Raw genomic sequence first — 17,329 nt, forward strand, 5'->3', positions numbered from 1 at the left:
TCTGTTAACGGGATGCTGGTCTCTTTAAGAAGTCGGGAGACCTCATAACCATTGGGAGATGCCCTCTTCTTACTGTACTAATAGCTCAGCCACTAAAATGAGGCGTGCTTCAATTTTCATTTCCCAGACGGGAAGGACAGATGCTGTTTGATGACTACCTAATGTACCTGCGAAGTCCCTTCCACGAAGCTACCGGGGCTGGCCCAAGATCCTCGATTAGGCTCCATTAGACGGGGAAGGAGACGGGGAGGGGCCCTGGCTGCCGCTGCCAAGCTGCAGGTGGAGGGGCGGCGGCGGCGGCGGCGGGCGAAGCGGAAGGGGCGGGAAGAGGACGCTGCGGCCGCCTTGCAGGCTCGGGCGGCACAGCAGCAAATGCGGAGGAGCCGCCGGGCGCCGTCCTGCCCTCCGCTTCTCCAGAGATGGCAGAGCCTCCCGCAGGTACAGCCTCCTCAGGGAGGGGGACGGAGTGGGGGAGGGAGGGAGGGAGGGGGGAGAAGCAAAGAAACCGAGCCTCCCTTTCCAAGGGCACTGTATCTCTTTACTACCAGTCTTGCGAACCGGCGACTGCAGCAAGCTGACCTTTCCTCTGGGTAGAAGGAGGCTGGGAAGAGACGCCGGAGGGTGGATCCTGCCGCCAAAAAGCAGAGTCCCAGTCGAGTTCCCCCCACCCACCCCTCTTTGAAAAGATTACAGGCAGAAATGCAGCAGATGCAGCTCGCCCCTGCGACTGCAATGCCACTCAAAGTACGGAGCAAGGCCAAAAGTCGGGGAAAACAGTACAGGTTTTCTGTCACAGCCAGGCATGTGGGAAGGGCGGGGGTAGGCAGGAGGGTTCCCATTTGGTCTGTTGATATCCTTTGCCTTTCTTCTCCTCCCCGCCAGGAACAGCAGGGAGCTTCACTAAGACAGGTTAGTTTGAGACCAGACTTTAAGGAGCTCTCCCTGGTGCTGAACCTTGAAGGGAGAGCTCCCCAGTGCTGAGCTTTTACAGGGAGCTCTCCCTGGTGCTTCACCACAAAAAGGGGCTCTCCCTGTTGCTGGACCTTACAAAGAGCCCCCCTTCCCGTGCTGAACTTTTTCCTGGCGCTGAACCTTGAAGAGAGCTCTCCATGGTGCTGAACCTTATGGGGAGCTCTCCCCCCATTGAACCTTTTCCTGGTGTTGAACCTTCCGGGGAGCTCTCCCTCCCCCTATTGAACCTTTTCCTGGTGCTGAACCTTGAAGAGAGCTCTCCCTGGTGCTGAACCTTAAAAATGTGCTCTTTTTGATGCTGAGTCTTATAGGGGCTGTCCATGTGATGGACCTTAGAATTATAGAATAATACAATTAAAAGAGACCACAAGGGACATTTAGTCCACTTCCTTGTTATGCAGGAAAAACACAATCAAAGTACCCCTGACAGAGGACCATCTAGCCTCTGTTTAAAAGCCTCCAAGGAAGGAGTTTTCAATTTACAATTTCAATTTTTTTGGGATTTGTTTGTTTGTTTCTCTTTTTTTTCTCCTTTCTCTTTTGCTTCTTCATGATGTTTTATGTCAATGTTTCTCAACCTGGGGGTCGGGACCCCTGGAGGGGTCACGAGGGGGTGTCAGAGGGGTCGCCAAAGACCATCAGAAAACACAGTATTTTCTGTAGGTCATGGAGGTTCTGTGTGGGAAATTTGGCCCAATTCAATCATTGGTAGGGTTCAGCATGCTCTTTGATTGTAGATGAACTGCAAATCCCAGCAACTACAACTTCCAAATGTCAAGGTCTGTTTTCCCCAAACTCCATCAGTGTTCACATTTGGGCATATTGAGAATTTGTGGCAAGTTTGGTCCAGATCTATCATTGTTTGAGTGCACAGTGCTCTCTGGATGTAGGTGAACTACAACTCCCAAACTCAAGGTCAATACCCACCAAACCCTTCCCGTATTTTCTGCTGGTCATGGAAGTTCTGTGTGCTAAGTTTGACTCAATTCCATTGTTGGTAGAGTTCACAATGCTCTTTGATTGTAAATGAACTACAAGTCCCAGCAGCTACAACTCCCACAAGACAAAATCAATACCCTCTTCCAATTCCACCAGTATTCAAATTTGAGTGTATTGGGTATTTGTGCCAAATTTGGTCTAGTGAATCCTGCATATCAGATATTTACATTACTATTCATAACAGCACCAAAATGGCAGTTATGAAGTAGCAACTAAACTAATTTTATGGTTGGGAGTCACCATAACATGAGGAAGTGTATTAAGGGGTCATGGCATTCGGAAGGTTGAGAACCACTGTCTTATGTTGTATTTCAACAAAAAAATCTCAAGAAAAACTATTTTTAAAAAAAGGAAGGAGCTTCCAACACTCCATGGTAGAGAGTTAAAGGAGGTCTCCACTGTGCTAAACCTTAAAGGGCGCTGTCCCTGGTGCTGAATCTTAAAGAGACGTCTCCCCTGGTTCTGAACCTTAAAAGTGTGCTCTTCCTGATGCTGAACCTTACAGGGAGCTCTCCTTGGTGCTGAACTTTAAAAGTGTTCTCTTTTTGGTGCGGAACCTTATAGGGGCTGTCCATGTGATGATCCTTAGAATTATAAGATAATAATAATAATAAAAAACTTTATTTGTACCCTGCTACCATCTCCCCAAGGGACTCGGTGTGGCTTACATGAGGCCAAGCCCGCAGTACATCAATAAAACGAAGGCAGTAACAAAATAATCAATACAAAACAGTCAAATAAATCTCAAAACAAAAATAAACAATAAACAATAATAATGAACAATAACATATAAGCATTTAAAAAACCTATGGCTGGGCCAAATGTGAAGTGAAATAAAGTGAAATAAAGTGAACTGAAGTGAAATGTAATAATTTAAAATTTAAAAAATAATGCTGGACATGAACAAGGTAGGGTATACTAGGATAGGGTTTTCAAAGAAAGATGAGGGTGAATAGGCAATCTTAAATCAATGTTAAAGTGCATTTGGGGACATATTGCTAAGAGTTTTCCTTATTCTGGAACAACCACGTTTTCAGGCTCCTCCTAAAGACTGCCAATGTTGAGGCATGTCTGATGTCCTTGAGAAGTGAGTTCCAGAGTCGAGGGCCACCACCGAAAAGGCCCTCTCCCTCGTCCCCACTAATCGTGCCCACATGGGTCATTTAGCCCACTTCCTTGCCATGCAGGAAAAGTAGCCCTGACAGAGGGCCATCTAGCCTCTGTTTAAAAGTCTCCAAGGAAGAAGCTTCCACCAGACTCCATGGTAGAGAGTTTAATGAGCTCTCCACTGTGCTAACCATAAAGCACACTGTCCATTGTGCTGAATCTTAAAGGGGCTATGCATGGTGCCGGTCCTTAGAATTATAGAATAATATAGTTAGAAGAAACCACATGGGCCATCTAGTCCAACCCCCTGCCATGCAAGAAAAGCACAACTAAAGTACCCCTGACAGATGGCCATCCAGCCTCTGTTTAAAGGCTTCTCAGTAAGGAGCTTCCACCACACTCCTAGGCAGAGAAATAAAGGAGCTCTCAGTGGTGCTGAACCTTGAAGGGAGCTCTCAGTGGTACTGACTCTCAAAGGCACTATCCCTGGTGTGAACCTTAAAAGGATCTCTCCCTGGTGCTGAATCCCTCCCTCCTTTGGTACCATACATTAGACTAGGGCTTCTTAAACTTTCTCTACTTGTGACCCCTTTCCACCCAAGAAATGTTTATTGTGATTCCAGGTACGTAGCCATGTAAAAAATATAAAAACTTTTAATATTTACTGATAACACTGATAACACAGCACAAGCAAAACAAAAACAAAGACAAAAACCTTTTTCTTTGTGATCTGGATTTTAGGCCTGTTCTCAGATTACTTGGGGCACTGATTCAGAAAATGGCACTGGACCCCACTATCTCTAGTTTCTTAGATAAGTTTGAATTTGTAAAATTAAATTTCAAATTTTTAATTTTAATTTTTCAGTATAAAATAAGTACATTTTCATGTAGTACTCTCTTCTTTTCACTTTTGATATTATCCCTTCATGCTTAAAAGATATTAATTTGTAAACTATATTCAAATATCCTGATTTTTTTTATGGGTGAGCACAGTGAAAAGTGGCATGTGTCATATGTCCTGTAGCTCAGAAACTGGAGCTGACAGGGGAAAGTTGGTGCAGTTTTTGGAATCAGTAGGTCTAATATACCCTAAAACCGGTCTAATATTTGAGTTATCAAAATGTATGTTGGCCACATTTACAAATTAGCATCTGCAAGGCTTGCTAAACAGGCTGATGTTCCTTTTTGTGGAGTACAGTTGAAGCATTTTCTGCAGAGTCCACTGTAAACACTGCATGTTGTTGCTAACATATTTGGATAAATGAGTTGCATTCAGAAACCTTTTACTGCTGCCAACATTTTTGTGACCCCCAACATTGTGCTAAGGAATTGGGACCCATAATTTAAGAAGCTGTGTTTTGGATGGCCCCTTTAAAGGTCAGACTAAAACCCAGAGTGGATTCAGTACTCCACCCAAATGGAAGGTGCTTGCTACCATTTCTCATTGAAAGGGGTTGCTCACTTTGGGCTTAATAGGAGCTTGGGTCCCACTATGGTTTGGTCCCAGCATCTTTCTACATGGTATGCTTTATCCAGCCATGAACTATATGGAGGACTTGACTTTCAGCACCTCTCTGGGCATGTGTACAACACCTCGCTTTCATTAGTGAGTAACCAGAGACTGTTCATAGATGGTGTTGGCCAAAAGTGAAAATATTTTGGTCCAAACTGGCCTGACATTTTCTTGCTAGAAATTAAGTGGCCCCTTTAGGATCATCCTGAGCACTTGTGGCTGCAAAGTCTTCTGACATTTTGCAAGAATCACCTCGCCTGCAACACAGGCTGGTGAATAGGAGTTGCATCCTTGAAACTCTCTAGGATTGGGAAAGAGCCATTATGGTGTAGTGCTTTAAAGTTGATCCAAGGTTATAGAAAACAAGATCCAGATCCCTGCTGGGCAATGGAAGCTCACTGGGTGACCTTGGACAAATCACATACTCCCAGCCTCAGAGGAAAGCAAAGCAAACACCCTCTGAATAAATCTCACAAAGACAACCCCATGGTAAGGTTGCCACGAGTCAGAACATGACTTGAAGGCAATCAAAGAGTATCAGAAACCAGTCAGAAAGGTTCAGTATTTCCCCACTGGGCATCTCATCAGCATTATTATGCCTTTTGCCTGTATTCTTCAGGAATTTTTTCCATTTTCACACATTCATGAGAAACACCTTTGTGTGTACTGACTGTTGTTGCAGCTGTTGTTGTTGTTGTTGTTGTTGTTGTGTGTGTATATATATATATATATATATATATATATATATATATATATATATCGGTGGTCAGATGAATCTTTAAAGAGATGGTAATGTGGACTGGTTGAAGCAAAAAAAACAAAAACAAAAACAGAAACAACAAAACAATAATGAATCTTGTGGTCCCAAATATATTGTTATAGGATATCCTTTTACGGATTAGATCCTGCCTCATATGGTTTTGTTATCCTCTATGTATGGCTATGGGAGCATGTTTAAAAATCTCCTTCTGGGCTGAAAGATATATGAGGATGGCTCTGTCCTAACCTCTTATGCCTCCCACCAAACACAGGACCTTGTCAGGCGCTAGTTAAGTGATGGATAATGCAAAATTGGTCCAATGGTTATTTAGAGTTTGAGATTTTGTAGAGAAAGAAAGCAAGAAGCACAGAGAATTGTTTGATTCAATTGTATTTTTCTGTTATTTCGCTGAAAAATATTAAAGTTTAAAGTAGGAAAAGGTGATTCACAGAACTAGTTAACTCCTAAACAACTACAGATTGCAATCTGATAGTATTGTATTGCAGCAAATCAACACTACAAGCAGCCAAAACATTCAATTGAAAAATAGTTGCCTCCAGATGAGAATATTGCCACTGCTTGATTTGACAGCCTTCTTGTTACTGACAAGCAATGACCCCACTTCTTGTTCGTTTAACAAAAAACACAACCTTTTGACAGAGATAGGAAGAACCCTTCTGAACATCCAGAGATAGCACAGTAAACCTTGTAACGCAGAGAGTATCTTCTATTACCTCCTCAGTGCAAACACAGATTGAAAGGAACACGGAGATAATGTCAATCAGGAGGAGATGGGTGCAGCTCTTGGCACCTTAATAGTGTTAAATCTTTTCTCAGTGGAAACCTAGAAAGGTGAATTTAAAAACCCTAGATTGTACTAAAATGCAGAATCATATGCAAGGGTGCCATGTACTCATGTCATTTAAAATCACTAGAGGGAAAAAAAAACTCAGCCCGTTCTTTCATTTCAGTTTAGCAGCTGGCAATTTGGACCCCATCAAGTAATTTTAATGAGGAAGCCACCATTGGATCAATAAAACTATTTTCTGAGCCCAGAAGAACAGTTTGAGATTTAGATTATAATTGCTCTTGAGAAACTCCCACCGACGTGCTATGATATAAGATACGCTATATCTAAAACTTAAAAGTCCTGCCAGATGCTAGTATTTGGGTGGCACCAAGGGGCACCCAAGATAGAATGTATGATTGTATTTTGAAAATGCGTCTTTTAATGTCCTATGTGTTTACTGTGTGATTAGTACTTGAACCATTGTCTAACAACCTTGAAAAATACCTGATGTGCAGACATGGATTATTCCCTTCTCAAGTGAGGAATATTCAGATTTGTTTTCCATTAATCTAGGCAAGATAACCAGTTTCCACAAATATCAGTAATTTATGACTTGTATCATGTTATTAATTAGCATTAGCTGCTTAAGATAGTGTGTTGTTGTTGTTGCTGCTGCTGCTGTTATGTGCCTTCACATTGTTTTCAGTTTATAGGAACCCTAAGGTGACTGGGTTTTCTGGGATTGAGAGTGACTTGGCCAAGGTCATGCAGTGAGTTTCCATGACTGAGTGGGAAATGAAACTCTGCTCTACAGAGTGATAGCCTAGCTTTCAAATTACTACAGCAGGCTGCACTAAACACTATGCCTCACTACGAACAATTTTAAATAGTTGAAAAACATATATTGTAAATGTCAAGAGATCTGATGAGGAGCATCTTGGACTTACAAGACTCTTCAGCTTGGGACTGTGCAAATTTAACATTTGTCTAGAAACAGCATTTTCTATCCAGAAATCAATATTTCTGCACAGAAAACAGCATTTCCTACACGGTAACACTATCTGTTACCTAGAAAGTAATTTTTTTATGCAGAAATATTTATTGTTACTTATGTAGAAAATGTTTGTGGGAATTTTGTGCAAAATAAGTCTCCAAGTACCACATTTTCTGCAAGGATATTTTTTGTTTGCTGTTTTCTGTGCAAAAATACCACATTTGGATTTTGTGCAGAATAAGTCAATTGCTGTGAATAATCTCCAAAAACTGTGTAGTTTTCAAAAGTTTTGTCACAGAAGGAAATATATTGCTAAAATTATGTGTTGTTTCTTTAAATGACAGACTTGATGAAGAATGACATGTCTGCTTGCAACAAATGTTAGCTTATCCAATTCTTGTAAAGCACAGTTTTCTAAACTGTGTGTCGTGACATGTTAGCGTGTCGCTTACACTGTGTAGGTTTAACAAGAAATGAAAACAATATTGGAAATGTATATTATTATTGTACCAATCATAGATTTTAAAAAATATAAATGAAAGGTTTTCGTGAGATATGTTACGTTGGCTGCATTGTGTAGGCATGTCAGATGACTGTAACAAGAACCTCTGAGTATATGTAAAAAAAAGCAATAAATCATATATTAAAATTATAAATGAAAGGTTTTCATGAGATAATATGTTGTGCCCTCATACATTTCATTATTACAATTTATGTATGTGTCCGTATCTCTTATAAGGCGTTAGTTTAACCTTTGGTTTGCTTGTAAAACTGAATTACTGTGTCTGTCTAAGAAGTGTGTCATCAACATGAAATGTTTGAAAAGCTCTGTTGTAAAGGCTTGTTTCAATTTAAGGTTCGATCCAGCCTTTTCTTCTCTGGTCAAAGTGATCCCTGGTCAAAGTGGTTCCTGGTCATTTTACTCTCTCCACACTTCTTTGTTTTCCTTTCCCAAAATGACACTTGAGATGCCATGAAGAGCTTGAGAAGTTACTTTCAAGAAAAACAATTGTGAAGTCATCTATAACGGAGCACTGGTCAGTGGTTCCTAACCCTTTTTTTTGACCAGGAACCCACTTGACTAGGGACCACTTTGAGCAGGAACCACTCTCCAACATTAGTACCCAAAGGTTTAAGAACCAATTTTTGGTCAACTTTAGATTCAATTTGGTTATTTGGGGTACTAATTCTGAAAATTTCATTGGAAAGACCACATCAGATCTAGTTTCTAATACAGAACATATGCCATCCAGTAGTCACCAGAAACCCATATTTAATAAGCCTCAATGCTATAAAAGGTTTTCTTGAGACCAGTTGCTCTCGTTGCAACAGTATAGGAATAGTGAGGCCACAGACCATATTTTAGTCTTGCAGACCACTGGTGGTCCATGGACCACAGGTTGGGAACCACTGGGTTAGACAGTGGCCTGGGTTTAATGCCACTGCTATGTTATCAGTTCTCACCACTTAAATTAGCTAGAAGAAGGGCTGACTTCGGCAATTTTACCTTTGTGAAATAATGAAAGAATCCAGGGAAGACATCTGAATCATCCAGAGCACACAGGACTGCTCTAAAATAAACAAAGCGGGGAGAAATATACAAATAGAATAGGGCAGAATTAAACAGGAGATGATATCAAGATGAGGTCATCTGTTATTACTGCTAATGAAAATATACACATTGAACACTAGTTAATCATGAATCCCAATGTCTAATAAAGGGGAAAACCCCACTCCCATATTTCTTTCTCCCTGCAATTATTTTTAGATCCATTCTTTTCAGACTTTCTGTCTTTAGGGAATATTTCTATTTTGAGCAGTATTCTGACCTCATCACCTGCACGTAGACTAACAGCACAACGAGGAGAATGCAGTTGTGTTCTTGGACCTACATTCAGCTGAACTTGAGGGGCATGACCATTAGTCAATGCCTGGGTTCATATCATGAATATTCACTTTGGCTTGTATTCTGACACAGTGTTGGTGCCAAATCTTGAGGCAGAACCAGCTGTTTTTGCCTTGCTAGCCATCCAGGTGTCATGTGGACAAACATGTAGTCTATGTATATAAGACATCAAGGAAGTAGAGTTTTTGACTAGTTTGTCGTGCAATTCATGCACATCTTTTGCAGCAGAAAAGGTTTCTGAGTCATAATCAAAGACATGCACTCATTTCATGTGCATCACTGACCAACCGTGATGGACAAGTTGCATTTCCTAAAATTAAAGTTTAAAAAGCCACACAATCCGAAATCATAGTCAAGGTGCAGTGCCAGTCATATTTTCTCACTGGGTGGTCTGTGAATTTTTAAAAAATCAGAATAAGTAATATCTTTCTTAGACTTCTGAAATGTCATAAAATGTGGGTTTCTGAGTCCTCCAGAATTCTTCACCTAAGCTTGAGAGGAGAAAAAGGTTCAGAAATAATCAAGGCCAGATGTTATGGCCAGAGATTTGAAGTTGCTAAGGTCTCAAAATGGAGACTTGCCTTTCTTGTCTCTCTAGACATCTCTGTCTTGGCTCACTGCTTAATCAGATTGTAGTCTTTAGCCAAGGTCTAATCAAGGTTTCATCCTATTCTGGCTTTTGAAATGAAAGTTTACATTGGAACAAGTACATCCCCACATTCTTTCTCAACTGTCACTCAGGCAGTTGGTCCAATAATAATTTGCCAATTTCTCAAATATGTAAATCTTTCACTCGGTGGTTGTCTCAGGATGGGAAAGCTGCCTGCTTTCACATACTTCACTGCTTCTCTCTTGAGGAATGTATTCCATTTCTGTCTCTGTTCTGTTTTTCCAACCCCTGCTCATCTTATTTATGCCTCTTCATTCACCAGCTGCCAACCTGGTTTTTATTGCCAGTAACCTGTTCTGTTTCCTTGCTGTGTCTCTCCAGAAAGCTAAAATACAGTTAATGCAATCACATGCTTTCCTTTCCCAAAGCATTGTCTCATTTTTGGGTTTTGCCATTTCTTTAATCTGATGCGAAGCTGTTCCCTTTCCCCCTCCCCATCTGCTAGATGTTGGTTTTGTTGCTGCTAATTTCTGTACTTTTTCAATCTGTGTTTTTCCATTCTTTGTGTTTCTACAGAAACATTGTGTGGAAATCCTTTATGAAATGATTGCAATTCACTGCTGGCATGGGAGGTCCTCCGGATGTTCTTGAACTGCAACTGCTCAGTATTAGCTATGCTACTAGGCTTTTTTGGGAGTTGCAGTCCAGTTACTTTTGGACACTTGCACATTACCCATCCTGATGTTATGTGTGTGTGTGTGCATATGTGTGTGTGTTTATGTATGGAAATATAGATATAGATATAGATATTGATATTGATATGATATATTATTACAGTTTATTTAAAATATTCTTCAATATTAATTTACTAGCTTGAGTACCCAGCTTTGCCTGAGTTATTAGAAGAAGTCGCTTTAAAAAAAAAACATAATGCATAAGGTGCGTGAACTGCAACTCACATCATGTCAGGTTAACCCCTGAAATTCTACCAATATTTAAGTTTGTCATGTTGGGCAAGTTTGCTCTAGATGCATCATCAGTGGGGTTCAGTGTGCTCTCTGGCTACAGGATGAATAACAACTCCTACCATGGTGGGTCAGTCCTGTCAAATCCCTCCAGTACATTCAGTTGGTCATGGGGGTTCTGTGCCAAGTTAGGTCCAGGACCATTATTGGTGGAGTCCAGAGTGCTCTTTGATTCCTGATGAATTAAAATTCCCTATACTTACAGCTCCTATAAATCATGGTGACCCCCCCCCCCCAAGCTCTCCAGTATTTCTCACTGGTCATGGGGGTTCTGTGTGCCTAGTTAGTTCCAGGTCCGTCGTTGGTGCGGTTTAGAGTGTTGTTTGATTGCAAGTGAACTATACATCCCAGTACCCACAATGGCTATGAATCAAGGTGAATTCCCCCCCCCCCCCCAAAAGTCACCAGTATTTTTCTTTGGTCATGGGGGTTCTGTGTGCCAAATGTGGTCCAGGTCCATTGTCAGTGGGATTCACAGTGCTCTGACTTGATGCAGGGTGAACTACAACTTCCATCATGTGGAGTAAATCCCTCAAACTCCTCTAGTATGTTTATCTGCTGATTAGTTCTGCTTTCTTTTGTTCTGCAGAGTAGAAAAGCATAGGGAGCAGGCATGTAGCCGGGGGGGGGGGGGGCTTGAGCCCCCCCCCCGAAATTCTCATGGTGGTTCTCAAAAAGCCTTACTGATGCATTATTTAAACTGTTATGTTTATTCAAATCATGATCTGATCACCATACTCAATATATCCCATATGTATGGGGGGTATTGGGGTAACGATACAAAAGGTTTGCTAGGGTAGATCCTCTTTCACTCAGACTCAGCCCCCCCCCCCCCCCCCCCGAATCGAAATCCTGGCTACGGGCCTGATAGGGAGGTTTAAGGGAGAGGCAGTGGGTGGAATCATGCAAATTCCACACTAATGGAGAGAGTAAGAAACACTGGGATGTTGCTCGCTGTAACCTGAAATGTCGTTGGAGGGAGGGCTTTAGATAGCTCCTCAGCACTGTGGGTTAAAGCTGTTTGTGGAAGTGGGAGCCTGTCTGTGGAAGTGGGCACCCCAGCCACATGCACACATGCATATTTTCACTTTTATTGGGTATATAGATAGGTTGGGATAGCTAAAGACCTTATTAAACTGAAACTCTGAGGAGTCTATAGCACTGAGCCATGACAACTGAAGTAGTGTCAAATTGCATTAATCCTACAATGTGCATGCACCCCATGTTTGTGTAGTAATAATTTTATTCCATACTAAATGAAAGAGTAATTTTTATTGTAGCATCCAGGAACCCAAGCAAAATGTATTTATGGTAACCTTATGAATCTGTAATTTCTTGTGGCTTGTTCTTGTCCTAATCAGATCCTGTATACAGATACAAAATGCTGGCTGGATTTGGTTGTGGTATTGTGAATAAATAATTATATTTTATCATTTTAGATATTTGTATTTTTAGAAGTATAATTTTATTATTTTAGTTTATAATTATAATTTATTATTTTAGATATTTGTACTTTTAGAAGTATAATTTTATGATTTTAGTTTTATCATTTTAGCTGTGTTTTCGTTGTATTTTTATTTTATTGCTATTTGCCTGAATCTCTTGAAAGGAAAGATGGGGTAAAAATCAAATCACATCAATAAGTAACTGCCTGCTGGTAGTTCTCTTGCTGTTAAATGACTGGTATGAATCTGATTTATGCTGCCTTCATTTTAATCATGCATTTTTATCTTCCTTTCACTACTTGCAATGGCTTGGAGTTAATAGCAATAAAAGCAAAATTATCTCAAAAACAGAGTCATTCAGCAGCAGGCTCAAGGGTGAATCTTCGCTGTAGAAGTAATGCAGTTTGATATCATTTTAACTGCCATGGTTCAATGCTATGGCATCCTGGGATTAGTTGTTTGCTATTCTTTGGCAGAGAAGGCTAAAGGCATTGTAACTGCCATGATTCTATAGCACTGAGCCATGGCAATCAAAGTAGTGTTAAACTGCATTAATTCTGCACCCAAGACTCAAGAAACAGTTCATGTGAATGTGTTATGATCATATATGGTTTCTTTAACTACATTCACAAAGAAATGGACAAGGCAGTTTTTGCCACACAGTTCTAACTATCCATTTATCCATTTCAGAAATATTTTAGGTAAGCCAAAATGATCCCATACAGTAAAATTAAACTGCCAATGAATGTCATCAAAAGCCTTTTCAGCATCTAAAGAAATAATGGCTAGCAGATCAGCTCTATTTTTCTGTTCAATAAATCCTCTGGTCAAAACTTACCAATAGTAAAATGGGTGTAATCTATTCTTTAAAATATCCTGGTTAAGGACATAGGGTGGTTGTTAACACAGTGAATATGGTTGTTACAAGGTTCAGGTATCAGGGTAATACAGTCAACATTTAATGATGAAGAGAACGAGCTGGATTCTAAGATCTTTTTGTAAATTTGGTGCAGTCTTGGTCCTAACAGACCTGGGGCCCTTCTACACAGCCCTATAACCCAGAATATCAAAGCAGAAAATCCCACATTTTCTGCCTTGAACTGGGATATATTGCAGTGTGGACTTAGATAGCCTGGTTCAAAGCAGATATTGTGGGATTTTCTGCCTTGATATTCTGGGACATAGGGCTGTGTGGAAGGGCCCCTGGGTAAGCTTTGTGCCATTCAGCTGGAAGCCCATTAAGACTGGAAGACTCAACGTTTTCATATTTACTAGAACATGGGTAATTCATTTGAAATGTAAAGGTTTTAGAAGAAATTTGCCTTGGCATATGAGGGGGGGAAGTTTCCATACTTTGTTGATGAATTTCATTACTTTTAAATTGTAGCTTTATATTTGGAGTGGTTTAGTCATGTTTACCTGTAATGCTATTTGCAGTGATATAGTGTTATCTGATGCTTCTTTTGGAAACACATTTTATTATTATTTCCTTCTCCTTTCTACTTGTTCTTTATAATAGTTATATGATATTGTATTGATTTTTTCTGTAGTGAAACACTATTGGGTTTATGTTTGTTTTTTGTTTGTTTGTTTTTTAGAAAAGCAGGTTCTGCATTATTAAAATAGCTGTTGTGGGAAAGGGTGAGGTAAAAACTGTTATCTCAAATGTCTAATTTTCTTTGTGCACAGATTTACATTTTTTTGTGCATGTGTGCAACTCTTCAATGACCAGCTCCACGTAGTTGATGCCTGTAGTCATACAGCACTCCATCTGCATACCTGCGAATTGACATTGAAACTAGACAAAACAGAGCTACTCCTGGTTAGTTGTAAGTCCGAACAGGGTTGCAGCTTGTGCCGGATGGGGTTACACTCCCCCTGAAGACACAAATTCGCAACTTGGGAGTTCTCCAGGGAGTTCTTGAGAGAACCCCAGGTCTCGGCAGTAGCCAGGGAAGCTTTTGCACAATTAAAACTTGTGTGCCAATTGCACCCATATATTAAGAAGCCAGACTTGGCCATGGTAGTCCACACCCTTGTTACATCTCGAATAGACTACTGCGACACACTCTATGTGGAGTTGCCATTGAAGACTTTTCGGAAGCTTCAAATAGTCCAATGGTCGGCAGTGTTGGGGTTCAGCCTGAGTTTGAACTTGAACCTGATTCTCTGTTTGTTCCTCCTGATGCTAATGAAAGTATATTTACTGATGCTAGTGGAAATGTACCTTTTGATGCCAATGCTCCTGAAATTAGTGAGGAAGAAACTGCTGTAGGTTTGGAAAATGCCAATGTTCCTGAAATTAGTGAGGAAGGAACTTCTGTAGATTTGGAAAATGAAAGTACCAGTGTTCCTGAGAATGTTTCAGAGGGAGACCTTGAACTTTCCCTCCCTTCTGCACCTGTTAACTGTAATGACAACAGAAGGGGCCAAATTTGGGAAGACAGAAGTAAAACACTCAGTTTGCGTCGATCCTCCTGAATTCAAGAATTAAAAACATTGGCTTCAAAACAGAAGGGCGGTTCACGGAACAGATTCTTGAGTTTTAATTGCAATACGCCAGGCTGATTGCCTCAGTTCAGGCATTGTTTCAGAATTGATGAAGACCTTGGCAGTTCTCCCGGTTCCCTGGCCATAGTTTGGAAAGATTTCTAGGATATCAAGTACGGTTAGTGGATTGCTAACAGATTCCAGTATTTTCCCAGTGAGGCTTTTGGTTTTGCTTTGTCCATTTAAATTCATGTTTGCTGATTTTGCTGTGGCTTTTGACTTGCATTTTTCCTTTATTTTGTAACCATTTTTCTTCAATAAAAAAGGATTTTCACAGCCAAGTGTGGTGGATAGTTATCTTAGGGCCTCGTTCCCTGCTCTGGATTGCAACAGGCAGCCAGATTTCTCACCAGAGCAGCATACAGGGAGCATACAACCCCCTGTTACGTCAGCTCCACTGGCTGCCAATCTGCTACTAAGCACAATTCAAAGTGCTGGCTTTAGCCTATAAAGCCCTAAACATTTCTGGCCCAGCTTATATGTTACTGATGTTCTGTGCTAATAATACAATATATTGTATATACATATAATATTGATAATATTATAATGCAATACAATATAATAGTAATAATAATATAATATATGAATTATATATTTTATATTACATGTAGTATTACTAATAATATTGCAGTATAGTGGTATAGTACAGTATAGTAATACATAATACTAATATTGTGCTATGCTAATAATATAATATATTGTATACACATATAATATTGATACTGTTATAATGTGATACAATACAAGACTAATAATAATACCTTATAATAATTATATATTTTATATTACATGTAATATTGCTAATAATATTACAGCATAGTGGTATAGTACAATATGGGAATGTATGGTAATAATAATAATAATAATAATAATAATAATAATAATAATAATCTTTATTTATAACCTGCCACCATCCTCCCAAAGGGGACTCGGGGCAGCTAACATGAGGCTGAGCCCAAAAATAATACAGCATATTACATCACGACAACATACATAAAGTAACAAGATAAAATAAACAGTGCAGAATAACATAATAAAAATCAAACACAAAGAGCGGGCCAGATGCATGAGATAAAATGTTAAAACCCTGGGTGAGATAGGAATAGAAAAAGTATAATTATGAGGGAAGAACCCAAGAAGGAGGAGCAGTGGGGTTTTGCCTTTATTAAGGACAGGGGGAAGTGCTAGTATGGTACTAATATTGTGTTATGCTAATAATATAATATATTGTATTTACATATAACTTGTAAGCCACTCTGAGTCCCCTTCGGAGTTAGAAGGGCAGCATATAAATGTCGTAAATAAATATATAAATAAACATGTCTGAACGTATTTCCTTCTATGAACTATTTCAGGGGTTAAGATCTTCTGGGGAGGCCCCACTCTTGGTTCCATCTCCTTCGTAGGTGCAGTTGGGGGGGACGAGGGACAGGGCCTTCTCAGTGGTGGCTTCTCAGCTATGGAGCTCTCTCCCCAGTGAAATCAGATCAGCTCCCTCCTGACCTTCAGAAAGAAATTCAGAACATGGCTGTGGGAGCAAGTTTTTGAACAGTAATGCAGTGCAATAAGTGAAGATGGAATATGAGAAAATATGACTGGCACGGCACCTTGACTATGATTTCGGATTGTGTGGTTTTTAATAATGGGTTTTAATATTTATATGCTTTTTAATTTTATTTTTTAATGTATATGTTCATTTTATTATATATCTGTTTATGTCGCATTGAATTGATGCCGATTGTAAGGCGTCTCTGAGTCCCCTTTGGGGTGAGAAGGGTGGGATATAAATACAGCAAATAAATAAATAAATAAATAAATAAATAAATAAATAAATAAAATACCTGACCAATTCAAAAACAACATGCCTAAATAGGATCTATTTTATTACAGAAATCGCTTGGATGAGCATCTATGCAGCCCTCCCCAACCTGAGTCCCTTTATATTTATGGGTCCTGTGATCCCTAATCATTAACTACGTAGGTTGAATCTGATTAGAATGATGAGTGCTGATGGTGAGCCTGATGGGAGTTGCAGTCAGACATCCTGAGTTGAAGTGCACAAACTGAATGATGTTAAAAATGAGCACGTATAGGCACCGAAATTTGACTTAGTCCTTCGTCTTTCATATGGGTCTCCTGAGGATGGAGAATCATTTGCCTTCCTTTTTGATCAAAAGAAAGATTGAATGCATATCACAGGATTCAGTTACATCCATTTCTTACTTCTTTTTTTCCTTTTCATCTTTACCGGAAAACAAATGTTAAGGGCATGTTCCTTGGGGGATGTGTGTGATTTGAACATTTGTAATAATATAATAGAATGTGTGCTTGCCTGCCTGTCGGTGCCACCGCTCTGTGACCATGAAACCTAAACACTAGGAAACTTGGCATGCATATTAACGGGAAGTAAGGCATTGCCACTGGGAGTTGTTTGATTTTAAAGCACATTATTTTAAATTTATTCCAAACAGAAAGCTTGAAACACAGAGCACTATTTTCAGTTGTAAGCTAGTAAGAGGTTAGTAGTTGAAACAGACAGGAGAGGGTGGCCTGAGGGTCAGATTTCCTCCTGTCCTGCAGAGAGGTAGCCCCCTTTCACAGGCATGGAGTGGGCCTTAGGGTGCTGTAGGAGAACACTGCATGCCCCCAGGGTCCTCA

General features: G+C 40.1%; 1 protein-coding gene across 1 annotated transcript in view; it reads left to right on the forward strand.

The window, feature by feature from the left end:
* Positions 1–305: 305 nt before the first annotated feature.
* The window catches only part of LOC132767560 (rap1 GTPase-activating protein 1-like), a 70,544-nt gene continuing 53,520 nt past the window's right edge, over positions 306–17,329 (forward strand). Inside the window, exon 1 of the mRNA XM_060762661.2 lies at positions 306–438. The gene's annotated coding sequence lies outside the window, so the exon portion shown is untranslated. The remainder of the gene's footprint in view (positions 439–17,329) is intronic.

Source organism: Anolis sagrei, chromosome 2, assembly GCF_037176765.1.
Source record: "Anolis sagrei isolate rAnoSag1 chromosome 2, rAnoSag1.mat, whole genome shotgun sequence".
NCBI classification, from domain to species: Eukaryota; Metazoa; Chordata; class Lepidosauria; order Squamata; family Dactyloidae; genus Anolis; species Anolis sagrei.